We start from the raw sequence: 23689 nt of genomic DNA on the forward strand, positions 1-23689 counted from the left end.
CTTTGTCACACATCAGTCTCAAGGCCACACTTCTCTTTAAGAGAGCCTGCACAATGTGGCTTTCACCGTAAGTAGTGAAGTGCCAGTCTCACCTGTGACTGTGGAAGGGAGAAAGCAGATAGTGGTGGAGAACAGCCTTCTCTTCCATTCAGGTTTGTTTCATTCCTTCCTCTCCCCCCAGCCCAAATCCCACAGCACCACCATCCTGGTACCAGAGGTGGGGAACTGACATAGATGGAGAGGGAAGCAAGAAATCTGTGCTGCCATCTTCCTTTTTATTCTATCCAACAAATAGGTCTTTTATCTTTCCAAAAGACTGGTAATTAATTAACTGTTCTGGTACCAAGCACTGCATTCAGTGGAATCACATGATTAAGTTTCAGAGGGTATTGGATAATCCCTTGTCTTCAGTTCTAAGTGATTAAACTAATAGGAAAGGCTACTCATAATGAGTAACAAATGATACTCATAATAATATTAAAACAATAGTAGTAACTTACATTTATATAGTTCTTACTATGTGCCATGCTTTAAGTCCATTTATATGTATATATATTTATTTAAACTCACCAAAATCTTATAAGCTAACTACCAACGATCTTCCCATTTCACAGGCAGAGATTGAAACATTTAGATAATGGATTCCAAGACACATCCAAACCACATTAGAGGTAATGCTTCCAGCCTAAGCTCTCTGTCTAGGTCTAGAGCCTGAGCTCTACCTGTAATGTTGTACCATCCCAGAAAGTCAGAATGTGCAGAGATTGGCCAGGATATCGGGCTGATGCATAGATATGCCATGCTGAGCCTCTTCTCATTTTCTTGGGATGGAGAATCACGGAAGGGGTTATACAGGGCAATTTCATGATAAATTCTGCATTGGTGAAGAATCACAGCACCAGGGGATAATGACATGAATGTTGTTCCATCAAATATTACACTTCATTACATTACTGGGTTTTATTTTCCATTTTCAATAAGATTCAAAATGAAAAAGAAAAAGTTGTGGCAGAAATGTGGAAAGTGGATTGAAATGGGGAAAAGTCTAGAGGCAGGGTTATACCAACAGTTCAGACAAGATATCAATGGAAACAAATTTCATGGTCAAGTGGGAAAGGGGTTAAGGAGTGCAGATGGCAAGAGCAAATCAGAAAGTGGTGGCAAAAAAAGAAAAAAAACGAAGAAAAAGTAAAAAGGAAAGAAAGTGGTGGCAAATTGAAAGGCTGTATAATGGTTAAGAAATTTGCTGAAGTTCACACAATGTGTGCTGGTAAACCGGCTCTCTGGGGCTGGGGAAGGGGGTAGAACCATGATGTGCAGTCTGTTAGTTTCTGTAGTGTAAATATGTCCATCACGGTTAATTTCAAGATATCAATCTAATAAAATTCAACATGGAATTGGAAGAAATGCACATGATGGGCTCCCAGGAGAAGGGTGGTGGTTGTTGATTGCAAGTTGGATGTGAAGCCAGCTGCCATGATGGTCACAATGGCAGATGTCATCTCTTCAGCCCTGTAGTGCTCTGTGTGATGTGGCCCTGGCACTGTGTGTGGTTGCCACAGTTACAGCCTTACGAACGAGCTCAAGTTCTCGTCCTTTCTAAACTTCAACTTCTTCATCTTCAAACTAGGGTTAATGCCTACTTCAGGGAGTTATTTTGAAAATTAAATTATAAAACACCAATAGGAAGGCCGGTGCTTGGCACAGTGAGCCCTCAGGGAGCACATTAGTATTATTATTGTTTCTCTTCAGGAAACAGAGGAGGATAGAGATCCTGTAAGAAATAATTCAAGTACCCGGGACTATAGAGGACCCAGGTGATGAAGAGCATGGAGTCTGGAGCTACTGTGTTTGCATCTGAATTCTGGTTAGATTACTTGCTAGTTTTTTGACTGTGGGCCATTTATGAACCTCCCTCTGACTCAAGTTCCTCATCTACAAAATGGAGGTAACGACAGTATCCACCACATCAAAGCATCATGAGAAGCCACAAGTTAGGGTGATAGAGTGAACATAGAATGGTGCCTGGCACAGAGTTAAGACTTTATACATGTTTACTGTACTTGTTTTTATTTGAAATCAATGACAAACATTGATTATTCTTAATATAACCTATTCAACATAGGTCTTCAATTTCTAACTCACCAGTGGTAATTAAAAAGGTAACTACTGCTTTTCTGGGTGAGGAGCTGAGCTGAGCTGAGACATGCTGAAGACAGAAAAGAAAACCCACATTTTTTAACAGAATCTAAGAGTGGAAATTTGGACAAGAGAACAAATATAAATGTGAAATTTCTAAACCAAAATACATTTTAAGGAGTCATTCCATGACTCTAGGACCTCAAGGATACATCCAGAACACAAAGAGAATCAGAGTGGAGGAAAAAGTATTTGAGATCATGCAAAAATGTCTTTGGAGGAGGCCACAGCTGGACTCTGCATCTCTTCCCTGGCCTGAAAGGATGCAGTGGGTGCTGGCTCAGCTCCAAAATTTGGGGAGCTCAGTGCAAAGTGAAAATGCAGGGGTCTCATACAAAATGCAAGAAAAAAGTTATTTCCCTTTCTTTTTCAGTCCCCTTCTTGATTCATTATAGGGATTCATATTTGCTATTTAATGCCGTGCTCCCACTCAAGTATAGGGATACACCCATGTATGTGCAAGTGAGCCCCAGGGCTCTGCCCTACCCCCCCGCCCCCGAGGCTGCACATGAAGTGCATGTGTTCGAACTTGATCCTACAAGCACCCATGCATAGACTCCTACTGGGGTCAGAGAACCCATGCCAGGGAGGAAGGGAGGTGGGGAGATGTGGCACCTTGCTTGAGTGTAGGCCCCAAGTCCCAGTGTGTAGTCCATTATCCTATGGAACTTCACTTACAAAACACAAAGAAAAAAATTAGCAAGCATTTCAAGAGAGCACTGACCCACAGACCATTGCCTCCTATGTATGGAGCCCTGTTTTACCATGGTGCCCTGTGCAACTGTACTGGTCATGCATCCATGAAGCAGGCCTGAGGAGTGTGTGTGGGAAGAGGTCAGTCTCCTTCCCGTGGAGCCTACTGTGTGTGTGTGTGTGTGTGTGTGTGTGTGTGTGTGTGTGTTTAGGGGTCATCTACTTCCTTCCCATCAAGACTTGTGAAGATATTTTCTTGGTATGCCTTGCCTTTGGGAGAAACTGAAACTAGCATCGACCCATGACTGATAATTCCGGAAAAAAACTGTGGAGCAGGAGAGGGCTGCCCAGAGGTGACCCAGACCTTGAGGTGCCAAAGTCAACGTATGCATCTTATACTCCACCAGTGGGCCACATGGACAAGAAAACAAGGGTAGGGTCATTCTCTCTCAGAAAGGCAGATCTTTGGGGAATTCAGCCTCTGTATTTCTGAGCCTGAGGGAAATGCCGAAGTGGGTAATGAGGAGTTTCAAGCAGAAGTCTGGGCTGCAGAGAAGTGGGAACCTGAAGGAGAAATGTTCTGGGGATGGACACTTCAAAATTACCTACAACATCTACTAGAGAAAGTGTCATCTTCCAACATCTGCCAGCATCAGCAAGGTCCAACCCAGCCTACGCAGGAAACATATGGTCTGGTTAAAAGTGTAGACTCCAGTCAGGTTCTGTGGAATCAGATCCTGGCTCTGACATTCTTGAAAAGGCAAGAAAAAGCTGTGGGCTTATGCAAACTATTTAATTTGTGATTTTTTTTGCTTCAGTTTCCCCTTCTAAAAAGTAGCTGTAATGTTCCAGTGACTAGACCGTGAAAAAGTATTAGTCAAATAAGATCTTTTCTTACTCCAAACTCCTACCCACTCTTTTTCTGAAAGCTTTTAAAGCATTCTCATTAAGTAATATCTCAGCATTATTAGGAAGATATTAGTTCAATTAAAAAGTGTAACACCAATAGATTCTTCTCTTGCCCTATTTTTGTATCTGGAAGATGATAATCCCAAGGCTGTGCCCGTGTGTGTGTGTGCATGTTTCTGTGAGTGTAAATCAGGATTAGTAAAGTATAATTTAGGTACAGAAAAATCACTCTTTCTTGGTACATGTTTCTATGAATTTTGTCAAATGTGTAATTTTGTGTGACCATCACCAAAATTAGATACAAACATTTTCGCTACCTTTAAATCTCCCACCTGCTTCTTTGTGGGACCTGGAAAGTATGAATGTGCTGTTTGTATTCACCACTGGCAAGTACAGATTGGATTTCTGACCCTCTTGTTTCACCTTTTCCAGAAAATCACATAAATAATCGTATAGTAGCTAATCTTTTTGCATCTGGATTATTTGACTTAATGCAATGCCTTTTTGATGCATCGTGTTGCACGTACGGGTCTGTGCCTTGTTCCTCCACCCCACTGAGCACCATCTTGTTGGATAGATGGACACTCACTGGGCTTTGTGATAGTGTGATCACAGGACTCTGTTCTCTAACCCTGTGAGGAATATTCATGGCGTCCACCCATGTTTCTATCCAGGAGTAGAGTAAGAGGACCCTTACTGAACCAAACAAATGCAAAGGACACTTCCATTCTAGTCTGTGAGTTGTACATTCATCCTAATGCTTTCCCAGCATTACTTTTCTTTTTAAGATTTTATTTATTTGAGAGAGAGGGAAAAAGAGAGAGAGAGACAGAGTGGGGAGAAGCAGAGGAGACAGCGGGACAAGCCAACTCTCCATTGAGCATGGAGCCCTACACAGGGCTCGATCCTAGGACCCTGAGATCATGACCTGAGCCAAAAGCAAGAGTCAGATGCTTCACTGTGCCCCTCACAGTGTTACTTTATATTCTATGACTTCCCACATCCGTGGAGCTCATGGAAGTTATAAACTACGCAGGAAAGGCCAGAGATTAGCTACTGCAATGGTGTAAATCAAGACCAACCCTTCAGGAGGTGAAGGCATTCTGGAAAATACACAGTTAAAAATGAAAATAGTGGTAACCATAATTTACTGTTATCAGGGTTTGCCATGCATTTGGCGTTATACAATTACTGTTCCTACTCTATAAAGTTTGATCTTAATGCAAATATTAAGCATAGACTTATTTAATATATTCTGATTTTACAAATGGGAAAATTGGGACTTGGGACTGTAAGGTCACATCACTGAGATGGCCCAGATTGAAACCAGAATTTGTTTGGTTAAGGATGTTACCCCTCAAGCCCTTTTCCATTCTACTGTTTTCCTGCTAAATAGGAAGACTGGGACTGTTTTCTCATGCCATTGCTTTTTTCATAGCGTCCCTTTTCTTCATATGGCAAAAGAGTAAAACACAGCTGGAGTGGAAGAAAGCCAAAGGGAGGGACACCTGAGTGGTTCAATCATTAAGCATCTACCTTCTGCTCAGGTCATGATCCCAGGGTCCTGGGATCAAGCCCCACATCACGATCCCTGCTCAGTGGGAAGCCTGCTTCTCCCTCTCCCACTCTCCCCTGCTTGTGTTCCCTCTCTTGCTGTGTCTCTTTATCAAATAAATAAATAAAACCAAAAAAAAGAAAGCTAAATGGAAAAACATGCAGTGGCTCTATATCTACATATGCATGCATATATATATATATATATATATATATATATATACACACACACACACACACACACACACATATATGTGTGTGCATGAGTCTATGATCACATACATATATGATCATAAAATCTTATACATATATGATTTTTATCCTATATATTATATTTTATTTTTTGTCTCAAATTATTTTTCAAAGAATTGAGATACAAATACTTGGTACATTCATACTTGGATACATGGTAATTTTTTTAATTTCACCAAGAACGTTTGGCAGAAATTTATAAACTATAGAGAATGGTCTGTTTCACAACCTCTCCCTCATTGCCTATTTCACTAATAATTCTAACGTTCAAAAATTGATTTTAAAGCTGTTGTAAGCAGACAAATAATCAGTGCTCAGCACCCTGTGACCTGAACATTAGTTGGCGTGATACCCTTAGCTTCTTATCTTCGATAATGCTAAACACTTCAGCTCGAGGTGGGATTTTTGTACACTACCAACTTGTCCTCACATACAACACCCATTATTCCTTGATGGAGTCAACTTTCATTTCTAAGAGAATTTAAAGTCCTATTGGAATTGTTATCACTGGGCTGTGGTCTGTGACAATTGATCATGTTTTATTTTTATTAGGTTACTCCAACTCAATACTTCCTTCCAAATATTTCTGTATCCTATAAAACATACAGATGGAAGGGAGGATGTTCTTTTATTAAACACATTTTTTGTGAATCTTTCCGCTACTGTTCTTGTGGGATAAGTCATAAACTAGAAACAATATGCTCTGTGGAATTTATACTTTGCTGTCTGTATTAGTTTATCTGCCACCAGGAATTGTGCACATTTAAAAATAATAAAAAAAAAAGATAAAATAAATCTACTGACAGCAAGGTTCCCTATTTTTCCCTTTGATAAGAACTGTTAGAATAATTTAAATTAGGTGGTAAATCGGAACGTTTATCCTCACATCCCAAACACTCCCAGAGACTGAAAGTCCCTTGTTCTCCAAGTTTACATCTTTGACCATTCACGTTCATCATGTTAGATGTTTCCTAAACTGTAGGTGTGTAAAAAATGCATTTTTGTTTTCAATAGAGTTAAGTTATTTATTATTTAAAAAGCTAGGGAAGATTGAGCAAAAGTATCTCCTACAGACACAGCTCAAGAAAGTTAAAGACAGAAAAGTTGTATTTGAATATATTTTGTGTCTTTGAAGAAAACAAATCTTCAAGCATCTGGAGACTGAGGCCTCTTCTGTGGAGCCAAAGCAACCTGATATAGGGATTCCCACTCCTGCACCAGAGTTGGGGAGGGGGGCGGGGCGGAGCTTGGAGACTTGGAGACCTTCTCTAGCTAGAGAGCAGTTTCTTCATCTGGCTAATAGGTTTAATGAGTGTTCTCCTGTGCACTTTATAGGGCAGATTTGAGGATTACATTTTTTTATTTTATTATTATTATTATTACTTAGATTTTATTTATTTATTTGATAGACAGAGAGCACAAGTAGGCAGAGATGCAGGTAGAGAGAGAGAGAGGAGGAAGCAGACTCCCCGCTCAGCAGAGAGCCCGATGCCGGGCTTGATCCCAGGACCCTGGGATCACAAGCCAAGCCAAAAGTAGAGGCCTTAACCCACTGAGCCACCCAGGTGCCCCAAAGGCTTACATTTTTTAAAGTATGATAAATATTTGAAAGTAAAAAAAAGAAAGTCTGTAAGTAAATGTGAGTATCATTGAGTCGGGGGATGTTTTCCTGGTTTTGTCTTGCATTTAAACAAGTATAAGCAGATTGTTCCCGTTCAGACTGATCTTTTGAACATTGCCCAGAAGTGCCCATGGTCCCTGAAACACGAATGACTGGGGAACAGGTCTGTGCCCTGCACTAGGAGCTTTCTGTTTTGTTCAAGTCTCTTCCCCTGAGAGTCCCAAGTTCCTCCTCATAAAGCAAGAGGTTCAGTCTCACCTTCCCCTAAGAGCTGTCTCATCTCTGCTGAAGGGTCTTTGACTCATAAGCATGAACATTACCACCCTCCCTTGAAGTTGGTTGGTATTCATCAGTGGGAAGTCTTAGTACTAACCTCTTGGACTAAATTTAATGGGGAGGAATGGTGGAGAATTACAACAACTAATAGTTTAGCCGTGTGCTGCTCCGTGCCTGGAGCTGTACTCGGACTCCCTTATTCGCCTACAATTTGGAGGCAAGTATTGACATTTCTGTGGAAAGAAGACAAAGCTCAGACTGAGGCTGTCGAAGTGGCTTGTTGAAGGTGACACACAAGGGAGTGGTAGAGACTGGAGTAAGCAGTGAAGATGGGTCCCCAGTTGACATGTTTCTCTTTGTCATGTTCCCTCCAACTGCTCCTTTGTTCACCTCTATCGTAGAATCCCATTTTTGAAAGAATTTATCACAACTTGCAAATAATCATTTAATTTTCTACTTAGACACTCACAGAAATTTTGTCTCCAATTATCCTAACATTCTAGCAAGACACATATTATACCCCATTTTTGATTTGAAGAAACTAAGATTCCACTAGATCAAGGAAATTGCCCCCAAATTACGTTATAGATAAATGGTGACACAATTTTAATATAAAGTCATCTGACTTGAAATATGTTTACGTGCTGGGCCACACTGCCCTTCCCAGAGCCCACTTGCTCCACCTACTGGCTGGTCGTCCTGCATCCAGTTCCGCCCATTGGCTGGGTATCCTGCATCCAGCTCCGCCCATTGGCTGGGTGTCCTGCATCCAGCTCCGCCCATTGGCTGAGTGTCCTGCATCCACCTCAAGCTTCCTCAACAGTGTGGAAGATAGTAAGGAAACTGCTGTGGGGTTAGACAACATGGCTCCACTCTTGTTCCCCATCTTTATTATCAGGATAATGAGACTATCTCTCACATAGGGTTTCTGAGGAGATTAAACGAGTCACATATATGTAAATCTTTACAACAGTGTGTGACATATACTAATCACTCAATAAATGATAATTATTATCTTAGTGATATCATAATTATGTTTTTCTTGAAGAATTAGTACCAGGGGTAATTACATATCTACTCTTAGAGATAGTTTTTTTCCCCCTTTAACTCGATTCACTAAATAAGACCTGTAATAGTTAATTTTTAATATGAACACTTTTAAAAGATGGTTCTTTTTATAATTTTATGCATTTCAAAATGGATTGTGTTTCCAATTTGAACAGTTACCTTCACTGGTACCATTAAATATTAAATGCATTTTACAAATAAATATGTGCCTTTGTATGATATTCTTAATCATAAAACATTCATTTTGTCAAAAATAACATTAAGTATTAATACCATCAGTAGTCAATATTTAATATATGTGCATCCTACCTAAAGATGAGATTATCTTCATGAAATATTTATAACACTTTTCACCTGTTTCGTATGAACCATGTTAGAGACCTGGAAGTTAGAGTTGTCATCTATTTCTGGAAGGTCTGTGCAGACACAGCTGTATGTACTGAGTCACAATCATCCTGCATTCCTCTTTATTCAAGTTTCAAACCTTCAGCTCTAAATATCACTGTTTTTGCGCCGATTTAGAGGTTCCTTTGCTAGATTCATCTAACAAAATTAGTCAGATGATCCTCTGTATTCCTGTAATCTGCTGAACTTATTTGTAATTATTCATTATTTATATAATAATTACTTATTATTTATTATCACTTATATTTCTTTATAAGGATTCCAGCACACATCATGGTAGAACATGCTGTATTGCTAATGCTAAATGCAATTTCTTTAAGTACTTGTTTTTATATTTTAACATCTCTGAACTCAAGACATGGCTTTTAATCAGTGCCATCTTAGAGTTGTCAGTTAGACAGCAGCCGTTATGTAGGTGTCATGATCTCTGCACACACAAACATCAAAAGTAACAATATTAGAATTTAAGAGAAATGTCCAAAATTGAAATGTGGACACACTTTTAGCCCCTAATATCAAATTGACTGTAAGGAGAGGGTGAGAGAGGTACAATATCAAAAGTTTTAGGTAACACTTAAAAAGAAGGAGCCAACGTTACAAATCTGGCTGAATGGCTCTTAGTTCTCGTGAGTTACTTTAAAGAATTCAGCAACACCAATCAATCCTTCTGTTGAGCATAGAGGGTGGCGTCGGCTGGGTCAACACAGGATTGACAGCTCAGTTGAAAAGTGACTCAGAGGGATCGGACTTCAAATGTGAGTAAATTTTAAGAATAATTTAACCGATTTTATTTTGAATAACTCTTAAATAGCTCTCTCAATTGGGATAAAGTAAGAATTCTACATAATAAGGGCAATGTCAGAGTTGCATTGACGACGCTTTGTATTTCTTGGTAGCACGTGACATAATGGCACACGCTTTGATCAATAACATCTTAGCGTCAGTGAAATAAGTATTCAAATATCTGCTTCTCCTAAGAAAATGTGTTCCTCCAGGTCACCTTTCCCGCACCATGCGCTACTCACTCTTGCATCCAAGTACTTTTTCTTTTTTAAGATTTTATTTATTTGACACAGAGAGAGATCACAAGTAGGCAGAGAGGCAGGCGGGGGCGGGGAGCAGGCTCCCCACCGAGCAGAGAGCCTGATGTGGGGGGCTCCATCCCAGGACCCTGAGACCGTGACCCAAGCCGAAGGCAGAGGCTTAACCCTCTGAGCCACCCAGGCGCCCCTATCCAAGTACTTTTGACACAGAGAGAAAGGCATTAATCAAATCTAAGAATAAATATGTGAAATTTTGTTTTTGTATATATGACTCGTCTCCTTTAACTGAGGCACGGACTCCTTAGGTCATTCTTTGATTTTTGCATTGGGAACTTTTTGGGTTCCTATTGTGTCAGACATTAAAAATACAGGGGAAAAAAACTACTAACATGTAGATCAAAGAGCCTATGATTTAGTGAATAATCACATGCACAGAAAGATACACAAGCCTGTACTGAGTGCTGTCGTTTCAGTTTAAGGGTACAAGAATGGTGAAATAAATTCAGCCTGTTATGTTAGGGAAGATTTTCTAGAAGGGCTTAAGCTGCAACGTAGGTGAGCTGGATGAGTGAAGTAGGGCGGTCCTTCGAGACACATGGAGCAGCAGCCACAGAGCAAAGTGAACAGGAAACCACCAAGAGTCCAATATGACAGAGAATCAAGTGTCTGTGTCTAGGAAGTGAGAAGCCATATGGGATATAGCTGGAGAAAAAAGAAGAACGAGTTCATATAAACTTTTATGCCATGATAAATCTCGTAAAGTTACAATTCATAAAACTATTCCACAAATGATATAAAGTAAAAACATGCACAAAGTTGACTCCCTATTAATAAGGGGAAGAGGCTTGCGGGCTAGCTCATGGTCTGAGTGGCCAGTGCCATGGATGGAGCTGCTGGAGGGACATTGTCCTGGAAAGGCTGATGGAACAGATGAAAAGTCTGGGAGACAAAATGCCTGGGATCGATCCCCCCGATAATAATTCATTGTACATCTCCCCAGAGACCATTCCAATTTATTTGTTTATCCATTCGTTATTATCAGTAACTTAATATCATTGCTCATCTCCAACATATGGGAGTTTGACCCTGGAGAGAACAGGTAATTTATTTTTGAATTTGAGTAGAAGATTAAGAAAGGGGGTTAGCAGTGTTGACATTTGCATGCTGATAAATATGTCAGTAAATGGAGGAGAAGTTCATTACCAGAATATGACCCTTGAAAGTATCATATTGACAACGCCGAAGAAAATCACCGCGGCATGAACCAGGAGTCAGGCAATCACGTTAGGTTAGTTAGACCACAGCAGAAGTCAAAGACCCTTCCACGTTTATTTTAATTCATTCTTTCTCTGTTATTTTCTCTGGTCTTCATAATAGAGGCTGGTATTTACATGTTGTTCTCCCCATTAGAAAACAAGCCCTTTGAATCATGCCTCAGCTATTAATCAGTTCTGTATTTCCCCTCAATGTCATCCCTGCAGACAGTGTTAATATGATAACTTTTGCAATTATTCAGATTTGTTGCCCTCTCCTTGTAGCTGAACCATCTAACATGTCCTAACTGTACGAATGTGAATATGGTTATTTTACCCGGTCCTTATTCTAAAGATGTTTTTCAAGACACTTTTAAGTATGTCATGACTTAAGTATAAAGTATACATAATGATTTTAATGGCTTTGGTGTGGGATCATATGTTTATTGTCTTCTTTTTCTTAAAAATGATTTTATATTTGAGAGGCAGAGAGAGAAAGAGCGGGAGCAGGGGAAAGGGCAGACTCCCCACTGAGCAGGGAGCCTGATGGGGGCCAGATGCCGGTCTCGATCCCAGGACCTTAGGATCAGGACCTGAGCAGAAGGCAGGAGCTTAACCAACTGAGCCACCCAGGCGCCCCTGCCTATTGTGCTCTTTATATTTTCTTACATGCCAAGCAGAGGTTGCTTGCTGGTCAACAGGTTCTCCCTCTCTTTTTCTCTCTCTCTCTCATCATTCAGGGAGTCTATATTCCCTATTTCTGTAGCATTCGTTGTTGTGGCAGCTGGTTTAATGTAGGTATACACAACTTCCAGGCTGGGTCCATTATCATCAGACTCAGTACTTGGAGGCAGGTTTGCAGAGTGACCTTAGAAGCCGGGCGCTGAAGAAATGTTCTGTGAGCCTCAGTGTCTTGTGTGAAGTAGGACATGAGTCCACACACCTGCTGATCAGGAACGCCCATGTCACAAGGTTCCATGAGCCAGAGTCAAACTTACCTTCAATCACCGAGGCGATGGCTGGGTTTGTGAGAATAGCGAAGGAGCCCTTAACCACACCTCTGAAAGGCATGACTGGAACTAAAAGCCGAGGAGACCCAGAAGAATAGCAACCCGGCTTGCCAGGAAGGAAGACTGGCCAATCCCAGGAGAAGTCAGGAGTCTAAATCACAAATCCGCAGAGCAGAGGCGAATCTGATGCCTATGTCCTGTGGTGCTGAGTATTGTGTAGGACACGTGGATTCAGGGCTTCAAGAAAGCAAAGGCTCCGTTGTGTGAGTGGCTGATTCATGGTTCAAGCACAGTCATATGGAACAAGATGAAATTGTAGAAACAATTCCAGCCTGAACCCAGAGAAGAGGAGTTGTTTAATAGTAACTCAGAAAGGGGCACCTGGTGGAACCGTCAGCTGAGCGTCTGACTCCTAGTGCCAGCTCAGGCTGTGAGCTCAGAATCCTGAATGGACCCCCCCACCCCCGCCACATCCAGTCCCTTGTTGGGCTCTGTGCTCAATGCAGAATCTGCTAAAGTTTCTCTCTCCCTCTCCCTCTGCCCCCCTCCCTGCTGTGTGCTCACCCTCTCTCTAAAATAAATAAAATAAATCTTTAAGAAATTTTTTAAAAAAGTAACTCGGAAAATCAAGTTCCCTATTTACCTGGCTGGAGCTTATGATTGCTATCCAATTCCAGAGAGAAAAAGGAGTAAAACCTGAAATTCAGGTGGAGGTTGGGTCAGGTCATGTTGGACAGAGGGAGAGAGGACGAAGTCAAGGAGGTTTTCATGCAGCCCCCAGGGCACAGCTAGCTCCATGCACACTGGCCTTGGGAAGGTGGCAGGAGACCATTGTCAGACTTTGCCCTTGGTATCCTGACCATTGAGTCTTTATGGGCCACAGACTGGGAACAGCAGGACCCACAACTGTTGGCCTTTGAAAACTCAGATAGGCAAGCAAGACAGACAGGAATTGACCTGTCAAGGCACATAGATGGAATTTTATCCATTAAAGTATTAAATATCCACAGCTTTGATATAAATGGACTTTGTATTATCTGCAAGATACCATTAAGTTGATCCCACTAAGACTGGCTTTTATTATAAGATGTGTTTGAAAATAATCAAAACCCATCATACGGTAAGGTCATACAAAGGGTCATTCTATTAATCAAAGATTACAAGGTAATTATTTTTATAGTTAGAGCAATGGGAGAGAAATGGGATGAAGTAAAAGTCAGAGCCAAATTAAAGGTTTAGAAATGCAATCTTAGAATGTTAAATGAAGCTGAAACAAAATAGAGCCGAAATAAAAACTGGTTTCCTAATTGTTAGAAATGAAGGGGGTAACATAAAAATCACTAAAGGTAAGTCTAAAGCTACATGTCCTCATGTGGGGGAGGGAAATAGAGGAAAACTCTCCTGAACATTGCTGTTTTCCTCTTTAACATTACTGAACTGAGTACATTAATGTGATATATATACTCCGGAATAACCTTGTCTTCTGGAAAAAAATAACAGGACCATGGGACAAAAAAAAAAAAAAAAAAAAAACAATGCATACTTATGAAAAATACAGTACAATTCAATATCAATATAATATAATATCAAGACTAGCATCATCAAAAATGTAAAACTTGTAAGAAATGAAAAAATGCTAGGAAATATAGTGGGTGTTTCCCTTGAAATAGAAGTTGATGCTCCAGGTGCTAGAGGACTAGAAATAGTTGAAGCTGCTAAATCATAGAGAGAAGAACAAAATGCACACAGATTAGGGAGAAACACACAGGAAGAACTTGCAAGGCAGGACAAGAGTGTCCAAACTGTCAAAATAAGAAGTGAGGGGCACAAACACTACATACTATAATCCCTTTCTCTGTGGTTTGTATTCAACTGTTTCAGTGTACTTAGTATTTAGCTGTTCTCACTTGAATGGCATAAAAGTATTATTGTAATGGGAAAAATGTGAATAAATCAATTTGACTTCAATGTTATATTGACCTCAACCCCTATATACTAACTGGATATGAGCCAATTTGTATTCCAGAAACATGCATTGGAGCAGAATAGACTGTAAGTCCATTAATACATGCTTCCTATTGCAAGCATCCAAATTTTTACATTGTTAGATATAACTCATGCACCCACACATTATAAATTTCATATATTCTAATACTTTGAAATCTATGACAACATACCAGTAGACATAAGAGTGATCTAAGTTCATAGAACAGCATTTGCAATCATAGGACCAGAAAAAACCAAGGCATGACTGATGCTATAGAGATTGTCAGGTACAGAAAGGGAGTGAAATAGGAGGAGTCCAGACAAAGTTGGTATAGGAGCATTCTATAGACACTGCAAAACCTTGGGCGGTTTCTGCAAAAGGAAATGATGTGACTGTTCAGTGGTTTAAGATACAGGCTCTGAGTAGACGGAGGGACAGTTAGGAGGCTGTTGCCATCATCAGAGGTGAAGCGATGGTGATTGTGAAAACCAGAACAGTCTCAGGGGAGACGGCAATTTAGTGACAGACAGAAGAGATGTGGGGGAGGCTAGAGATCACAATTTAGGTTGTAGTCCTTTGGGACTTCCTAATCCATTCATTACGACACAAAAATTCCCTGTTTTCAAGGAGAAGGCTGATTAGGGAAAGAAAGAAACAAAATGGACAAATTGTGCTGAGTTATTTTAACAACTACCTCCTACTAAGTGCTCTGGACTCACAACTCTGATTTATTGTCTTTTTATCTCTTTTTATTTTTTATTTTTTAATCTTTTTTTAAGGTTTTATGTATTTATTAGACAGAAATGGAGAGCACAAGCAGGTGGAACAGCAGGCAGAGGGAGAGGGAGAAGCAGGCTCCCTGTGGAGCAGCGAGCTCAACTCCAGGTTTGGTGGTGAGGGGCTCAAGGCAGGGCTCAACTGGGGGCTCAGCTGGGGGCTGGATCCCAGGACCCCAGGATCAAGAACTGAGCCAAAGGCAGATGCTTAAAGACTGAGCCACGCAGGCTCCCCTTTTATCTCTCTCTCTTTTTTTAAATTTTTATTTATTTATTTGACAGACCACAAGTAGGCAGAGAGGCAGTTAGAGAGAGAGAGGAGGAAGCAGGCTCCCCACTGAGCAGAGAGCCCAATGCGGGGCTCGATCCCAGGACCCTGGGATCATGACCCGAGCCAAAAGCAGAGGCTTTAACCCACTGAGCCACCCAGGTGCACCCCCCTTTATCTCTTTTTAAAAAATAACATGTTACTTCTCCGGCATACTCAACATGATCAATTTTTTTTTTTTTTAATGTTGTTGTGGATTCATTTTAAATGTTTTCTGTCTCATTTCATTTACTCCTCACTTTTTATTTTTTTTTTTAAATCTTTGGGTCAACAAGAAGTTTTTTGAAATTGGCTCCCAAGACCTTGTGACATGACCTTTCTACTCATTGACAGCTTCTGGAATGACAAGGTGATCTAGATTTATCCTGTGCTTATCCTCCCTCATTTCAGAGGGAAATGACATTTTAGAGTCTGAACCAACTCCCGTTTAAAAAATAAATCGTTGAAAACCCCATTTGAGTTGGTACTATATCTCTGTTAGCTCTAAGTTTTCTACGATATTTATTTTGCTTGATCAAAATGCAAAAGTAATGTGTAGAACAGTACTTCTTGGATGGAAAAGTGAAATACATTATGGAGCTATGCTTGATGCCTTTATTATTATGTAAGTCAAAAACTTATCTCATTATTGAAAAACGATGAGTTACAGTTTCCACCACCACCTTTTTCCCTGTCCTTTGGGCCTAATATTCTGTATGACAGCTGATAGGGAAGATAGGAAGTCTCATTTTCTTTCTTTCAAAACAAGTAATATTTAAAACCTAAGGGGCGCCTGGGTGGCTCAGTGGGTTAAGCCGCTGCCTTCGGCTCAGGTCATGATCTCGGAGTCCTGGGATCGAGTCCCGCATCGGGCTCTCTGCTCAGCAGGGAGCCTGCTTCCTCCTGTCTCTCTGACTGCCTCTCTGCCTGCTTGTGATCTCTGTCTGTCAAATAAATAAATAAATAAATAATCTATAAATAAATAAATAAATAAATAAAACCTAAAAAAAAATTTTTTTTAAGATTTTATTTATTTATTTGTCAGAGAGAGAGAGAGAGAGCGCGCGAGAGTGAGCACAAGCAGATAGAGTGACAGGCAGAGGCAGAGGGAGAAGCAGGCTCCCTGCTGAGCAAGGAGCCCGATGTGGGACTCGATCCCAGGACGCTGGGATCATGACCTGAGCCGAAGGCAGCGGCTTAACCCACTGAGCCACCCAGGCGTCCCAAACCTAAAAAATTTTTGGTAGCTCATTCAACTTGCAACAGGTAAATTATCTGGCTAAATAAGCCCCTGAAGGGAAAAAAGAAAAAAAAAAAGTATATACTTACTAAGTAAAAGTGTCATAGATTGGGCTCTATGTAGTTTTCCTTTTTGAGTTTGTTATTCATGTTAAAACAGATGATAGTAAAATACTGATATGCTTATAGTTCAAAATTCACAGAAACAAGAAATCATCAAGCATCTTCTAAGCGCCTGCTAATTATACAAATGTAATGCAGATAGATTCTTGTGAAATAATATTTGTGTGCTGTTATGAAAAGAAATAAATGTGGACATGTGAACAAGTAATTATGCTCCCTTGTTATGGAGAAGAATAATTTATCATGGAACTGATTATTCTTGCAGGTATTTTCAGAGTAATTTCCAAGTAATAAAAGTAGTGCAAGGATATTACAGAAGTGAAAATTAGCCTCAAATAAAGACCTCCCGAAAAGCAGTTGGAGGTCTTTCCTAATTCAAGTGCATGGCCAGAGGTTACCAGTACACAAATAATAGACACTAACTAGTTAGATTTTTCCAAAGTAAATATTTTCCTGGGCTGGCACAGTAGAGACACATATTTTATGCTTGGGGCATGGATAGAATAGGTTTTAAGATCAAGTTGAAAGATTGTTACGGTGAGACACTGCAGATGGCCACAGGATTTTAATGTGAAACTTTAGGATAAGAAAAGCAAAATCAAGGGTGTTTAAAATACAATTATCATGAAGTCAGAATCTCAATTTCCACACCCTCTGCTAAAATGGCATAATCCGATTTTTAACATTACCAAATTTGTATGTGACTCAGCACTAAAAGAGAAAGCCCACACACAAGTGTCGGACCATCAATAATTCAAACTGTGCTTTCTTTTGGGTAGAAATGTTCATTTTCTTGCAGTCCCTAAACACAAATTGAGAGAAGTGACTGTATCCCAGTTTCACTATTTAGGAACCTGACAGTGTTCTCAAAACGACCTCCAGATTAAAATTCTCTAGCTATACTGGTCAAAAGACAAGATCCTTCTCACCCTCCCCCACCCTTAACTATACTCACTGCAACATTCTTTTAAAATAAAATGGAAATGGATTCATTTTGCTTTCCCCTCCATTACCAGTTGTAAAGCCTGTGCAATCAGAACAAATCAAGGCATGTTAGATGAGTGGGCAGAGAAAAGCTCAGCTTCTGCTTTTGCAAGCGCACTGACTTAATAGTCCTACCAAGTCATAGCTTATTGTGAATCTGTCATAAGCAAGCCCGCAGACAGCTCTATTTAAAGTGCTAGATGTACAAGGTGGAATCAGAATTCCTACATTTGATTTCCATCTCTGCTTCTTCCAGGACAGTATTTCTGGGAATGTTTCTTAACTGTTTGGGGCCTTTTTACTCACCTGTTAAATGTGCATCAAACTATGTTCCACATAGAATTTTGGTAGCTTTTGACACTGGGCTGAGCCCAATGGCTGGCGATAATTTATAAAATTTATAAAAATAAATTATTTTATAATTTATAAAAATATTCTCTTGGATCTTCTTCCTGCTTCTTTCCAGGGTTCAGATGAAGAAGGCTTCATCTCCTTCACTTGCTGTTTCCCCTGACTAATAATAGGAATAATAGTAGTTATTATTCTCTGGGTATGTACGTTATGCCTGAGTGTTCTAAGGGTTTTGCATGGGTCATCTCACTCCAATGGAAGGTTCTGTTATTATCCTCATTTTACAGATCAAAAAGCTGAGACTCAGGGAACATAAGTAGCATATTCAAGGTTCCCCAGTGTTAAATGAGAAAGCAGGGCTTGGATCCAGCAGTCTGAGAGGAAGTCCTGGATCTCCACATTTCAGTATCCCATCCAAACTTGGGGGGTGTTCATTGCACCGTGCACTCCTGTTTCTTCATGTTTACTACCCTTTGCTGTACCTCTCTACCTGTCTATTCCTGTCTCTAATCTTCAACTCCTTCAGGGAATGGACCACTTCCATGTCCATCTACAAGACGTGGCATATAGAAGGTATGAAATGCATTTTTTAAAATGAAACAGTGCATGTGCAAGTTTAGCATGAAATATAATTTGATAAAAAAGAGTTGCGCAGCAGAACTCAATAGACTGTCTCGGGAGCAGCAGGTGATGAAGGTGTACACGGCAGGGAATAATAGAAACACTACCCACGAAGGAACCACAGGAAACTACTTTGAAAGCAATCAACCTTGTATGTTTCTGCAACATCCTCATTAGAGGAAAACCTTAGGAGGGCAGGCATGTTTTCTTATTTATTGTTTTAGTCCTCATGCAGAATAGTAGAGAATGTTTATCAAAATGACCTAAAATTGAAGCATTTCTCTTTTGTTCAAAAGTGGGAATAGCGTATCATGCCCAACTCCGGAATTCATATATGTTTAGATAGATTTTGAGAGGTTGATACTAAAATGCATGTAAAATGATAAATGTGCGAGAACAGTTGAGGTGATTTAAGAAAGAATAGGAAAGTTGGCTTTCCTCCCTACAAATTATATATTAAAATGCTATATTAATTAAATGAGTGTGATGTGGTATAGATTTGACCAACAGGTCAATGAAATAAGAGATTGGGGAATTGAATTCATGCATATATAAAACTCATATATAATATATATGTAATAAGTTATATAATATCTATAAATAAGTACAATTCTGAGTAATGAAAGACAGATTATTCATTAGATGTCCTTGGGTTAGTTGGGTATCCATTAGGTAAAAGGGAAATCAAATTAGACTACTCCCCATAACAAATTCTAGATACATTAAAAAGGAATTTATATAAATAGAACAAAACTAAAGAAAAACAAACCAATAAATAAAAACTTGGAAAACTGTGATAATAAAGATAATATGTTCTGCCCTAGAGTTATCAGCAGACACAAACTTCTAAGTCCCATGTACTTTTTTATGCCTTATAGCACATGGTATTATACCAACATGGGAGGGATCTCCTTAAATCATTATTCATTTTGATACTCGCAGAGTGAGGTGAATTGAAATAAAATGATCATTCTCGGGTGCCTGGGTGACTCAGTCCGTTAAGTGTCTGCCTTCGGCTCAGGTCATGATCCCAGGGTCCTGGGATTAAGCCCCAGATCAGGCTCCCTGCTCCGTGGGGAGTCTGCTTCTCCCTTACCCTCTGCCTGCTGCTCCCCCTGCTGTGCTCTCTCTCTCTCTGTCAAATAAATAAATAAGATCTTAAAAAAAATAAAGTTTATTCAAATTTATCTTTGGGTTTGAATTTTGTTGCTCTGTTTAGACCTGATACAGGTGGGTCTGTTTGGTTTTGGGATGTACTGAAAGGGCCAGCTGTTCTTTTCACCTTTTGCTCTGGCCTCGGTGACGGGACAGTATACTTCAGACATTATCAAAACTTAGGAATGAAACTCAAGTTGCTGCCAGCAGCCTAGGAGAGAATGCCAAGGTGTAGTTTCAGAGTGGGTTTTGGTTCCCGGGGAATGAAATACAAACTATTATTAATTTCATCTGCTTTGAAACACAATCACATTTCAGCAACTGAACCACACCATCTTTTGTGCTTCAGTTAACTCAGATGATATGAAAAAATCAACATGTGTATTTTTATTTTAACATTAATAACAGGCATCATTTTAAACAAAACCGTGGATGTTTATAGCAAAAAGTTTAAGCAGCAATTAATGAAAGATAAATAAAAATCGAATACATTTTGGAGGATAAGAAACATCTGTAGCTGTTTTAAGGTACAGGATATTATTGGATATGTTGATCTGAAATATCTGGGATAAAGGTTTGTTGACTAAATTTTGCATGAAATATTTGCATTTAATAATAGTCGTGTTGCCTTAGAGGTCTACTTTCTATTTATTTCTCCAGGTTCTCCTTAGAGGTCATGAGATCCCCTACACTAGGGTCTGGTAGCACACCTGTAATCACCTGTCTCTCCTGCCTCATCAATTTCTCTTTATTGGCTCCCTCTTAATAGCTTATGCACATAAGTAAAAATCAATCCTTATTTGAGTCCCTGCAAATATTCTTTACTTGTTTATTTGGAAAAAATAAACAAAGTGTCTCTAGATGTTCTCATGTCCTGCCCCTTCCTGTTCTCTTCGCCACTGGATCCGTATCGCTGTACAGCTTCTATTCTTATCATGGTTATCAATGACCTGCTTGTTGATATACCTATTCTGTCCTTTTCTCACTTGACTTCACAGAAAAATGTCACAAAGTGATCACTTCCTCTTGGCTTCTGCATTGCATACAGCACCTGATTTTCCCTTACTTCAGTGGCTATTCTGCATTTGATTTTTTTCTTTTTAAAATTTCCTGACTTTGCCTCCCCACATTACCTCTAAATGTTAAGATATTTGAGGACACAGTACAGGTCTTCCTACTTTTATTTATCTACAAATTACCAAATGACCTTATTCAGGGTATGGTTCTCAAGTATTCATTTCCAACCATACTATTTCCCTGTAACTCCAGGCTTATATTCACGTATCTTCATGTAGATCAATCTGCCTTTTTAAAATAGCTTCTTCTTTGCTTCAGTTGGCCAAGCCAAAATCTAGAATTCTCTCTTTCTCCATGGGCAATCCATCTGGAAGCCCTGTGAACTTTATCTCCAAAGCATATGCTGAAGTAGACTACTTCACTCCAATTCCACTCTAATTCTACCATGCTGCTCAAAGCAGGTGCCATCTTTCATTAGGACCTCTATGATAACCTCCTAATCTTGTTTCTGTATTCAGCCCTCACAATATACTCATGACATTCATTCCCTTAAACCTCTCCAACAATTTCAAAACTTAGTAAAAATCCTAACCCTTTTTTTTAAAATATAACTAGATGTTAGTTTGCATATCATCTTCTTGGGGCAGCCTTCCTGGTCATTCAATCTACAGTGCTACCTGTTCTCTTGTTATTGTCTCACTTTACTTACATTTCCTAAGAGCATTCTACGCTTTCAGTTTGTTTGCTTGTCGCTGGATTGTTCTCTCTGCTCACACAAGCATGAAGCTCCATATGAGATCAGAACCTCGCCCCTCTTGTTGTCCCTGGATTTCCACTGACTTAGAAAGACATCTGACAAAAGGTTATTGATGAACAGATATCGTTTGAAAGAATGAGTAAATTCATAACTTTTTGAAAAGATGTTTTTATTTTAGAGACAGAATGAGACAGACAGAGAGGAAAAGTGAATGGGGGAGGGTCAGAGGGAAAGGGAGACAGGGAATCCCAAGCAGACTCTCCGCAGAGCAGGGAGCCCAGTATGGGGCTAGATCCCAGCATCCTGAGATTATGACCTGAGCCCAAATCAAAAGTCTGATGCTTAATCAATTGAACCACCCAGGCAACCTTGAATTCATGTTACTATTTATTTGTCATCTCTTCCTCCAATCTTTGATCTTCCTGAGAACCTGTGACTTCCATGGTTCAATCTCTAGTAAACTCTGTGTAGCAGGAGGAAATCAATATATGAATGAATGCTTGAGTACATGACAAATCTCTAACATGGCCTCTATCATCAGATATCTCCATAGTTCTGAATAGTGAGATCTAACAACAAAATAACCTAGACTTATAGCATATGATTAAGAGAAAAGGATAGTAAAGAATTTGGAGGAAAAGTGACTCTGTGCTTTTACCAGGGAACTGTTTATAGACAGGAATTGTTGACAAAGGGAGTAGGTAATATCTAAATGAGTATAGGGAAAAGGATAGAGTTCACAGATGTGAAGAAGCAAAGAGATAGTGGAGATACTTGGGGCCAGGTGGATGATGGCACAGGCTACTGGATCATGGCAGAATGTATTTCCCAAGTGGTTTGAGAGATATTTCCATCCCATCATCTTATATTGTGACATTAACATTTCTTCCAACAAATAATGAGCCATTTCCCCTACTCTTGAAATTGGACAGACTCTTGTGACTACCTCAACCAACAGAGAACAGTAGATCTGATGCTACTTGAATTCTAAGTTTAGATCATAAGAGTGCCATACACATCTACTTTGTTCTGTTGGATCACTCACCGTTGGGGTCCAGCAAATCATGCTATAAGCAAGCCCAAACAGCTACATGGAAACTCTGGTATAGTTGTTCTAGCCAACCATCTCTGCTAAAGCCAGTATTAATTATTAGATGCTACATGCCTCGACTATTTGCCAATGGGCTGCAGGTTATAAGGAAATTTAATTTTACTTACATTTCCTTTTGCCTTTGTTCTCCATGTCACTACTGCATCAAAATATAGTGATCAGACTCAATGAAAACATAAAATGAAGAACATCTAGAAAGATACACAATTTGCATCTCTCCCCAGCAGTCAACCAGAATTCCAAGACCACTCTGGCTGAGACTGAACAGAATAAAACAAAATAACAACAAGAAAGAAACTATGCTCCATACTTTTGGGGGTTCAAAAATTTCCTGTGGGAACACATAAATTATTTGAGAAATTATGGGGTACAATTTAAAAATTTTGCTCCATGGGATACTTGGGAGATATTTTGTATTGTTGGATATTTTCAGATTTGGGTTATTTCAGATTTTGGGTTATTATTCTTGTTTGATGACCATGTTTTGGTAAAATCAGTGATCTGGGTAATACCAAGGTAAGAAATGGGAAATGAGGGGCATCTGGGTGGCACAGTTGGTTGAGTGTCTGCCTTCAGCTCAGATCATGATCTCAGGGTCCTGGAATGGAGCCCATCATCAGGCTTCCTGCTCAGTGGGGAGTCTGCTTCTCCCCTCCATTTGTGATCTCTCTCTCTCTCAGATGAATAAATAAAATCTTTAAAAATCTTTAAAAAAATGAGAAATGAGAGTCCTTATCTTGTGTATGAGGTGGCTGTGGGGAAAATGTAATTGAAGTAATATTTTTGCACATTGAGGTGATTTCCAGAAGCAACATTAAAGAGAAGCCTGGGAACCTGAGTAGGTTATGAGTCCTAGCACGTTACCAAAGGTCAATGGCAAGGTTGAAAATATGAGCTTAAAAGGGTGAATTCTTCTGATTCTCTGCTGAGTTCTTCCTTCTAGAGTGTTATTAACAGTTCTCACTGACAATAGAACTG

Source organism: Enhydra lutris, unplaced genomic scaffold, assembly GCF_002288905.1.
Source record: "Enhydra lutris kenyoni isolate GAN:26980312 unplaced genomic scaffold, ASM228890v2 scaffoldscaffold35, whole genome shotgun sequence".
NCBI classification, from domain to species: Eukaryota; Metazoa; Chordata; class Mammalia; order Carnivora; family Mustelidae; genus Enhydra; species Enhydra lutris.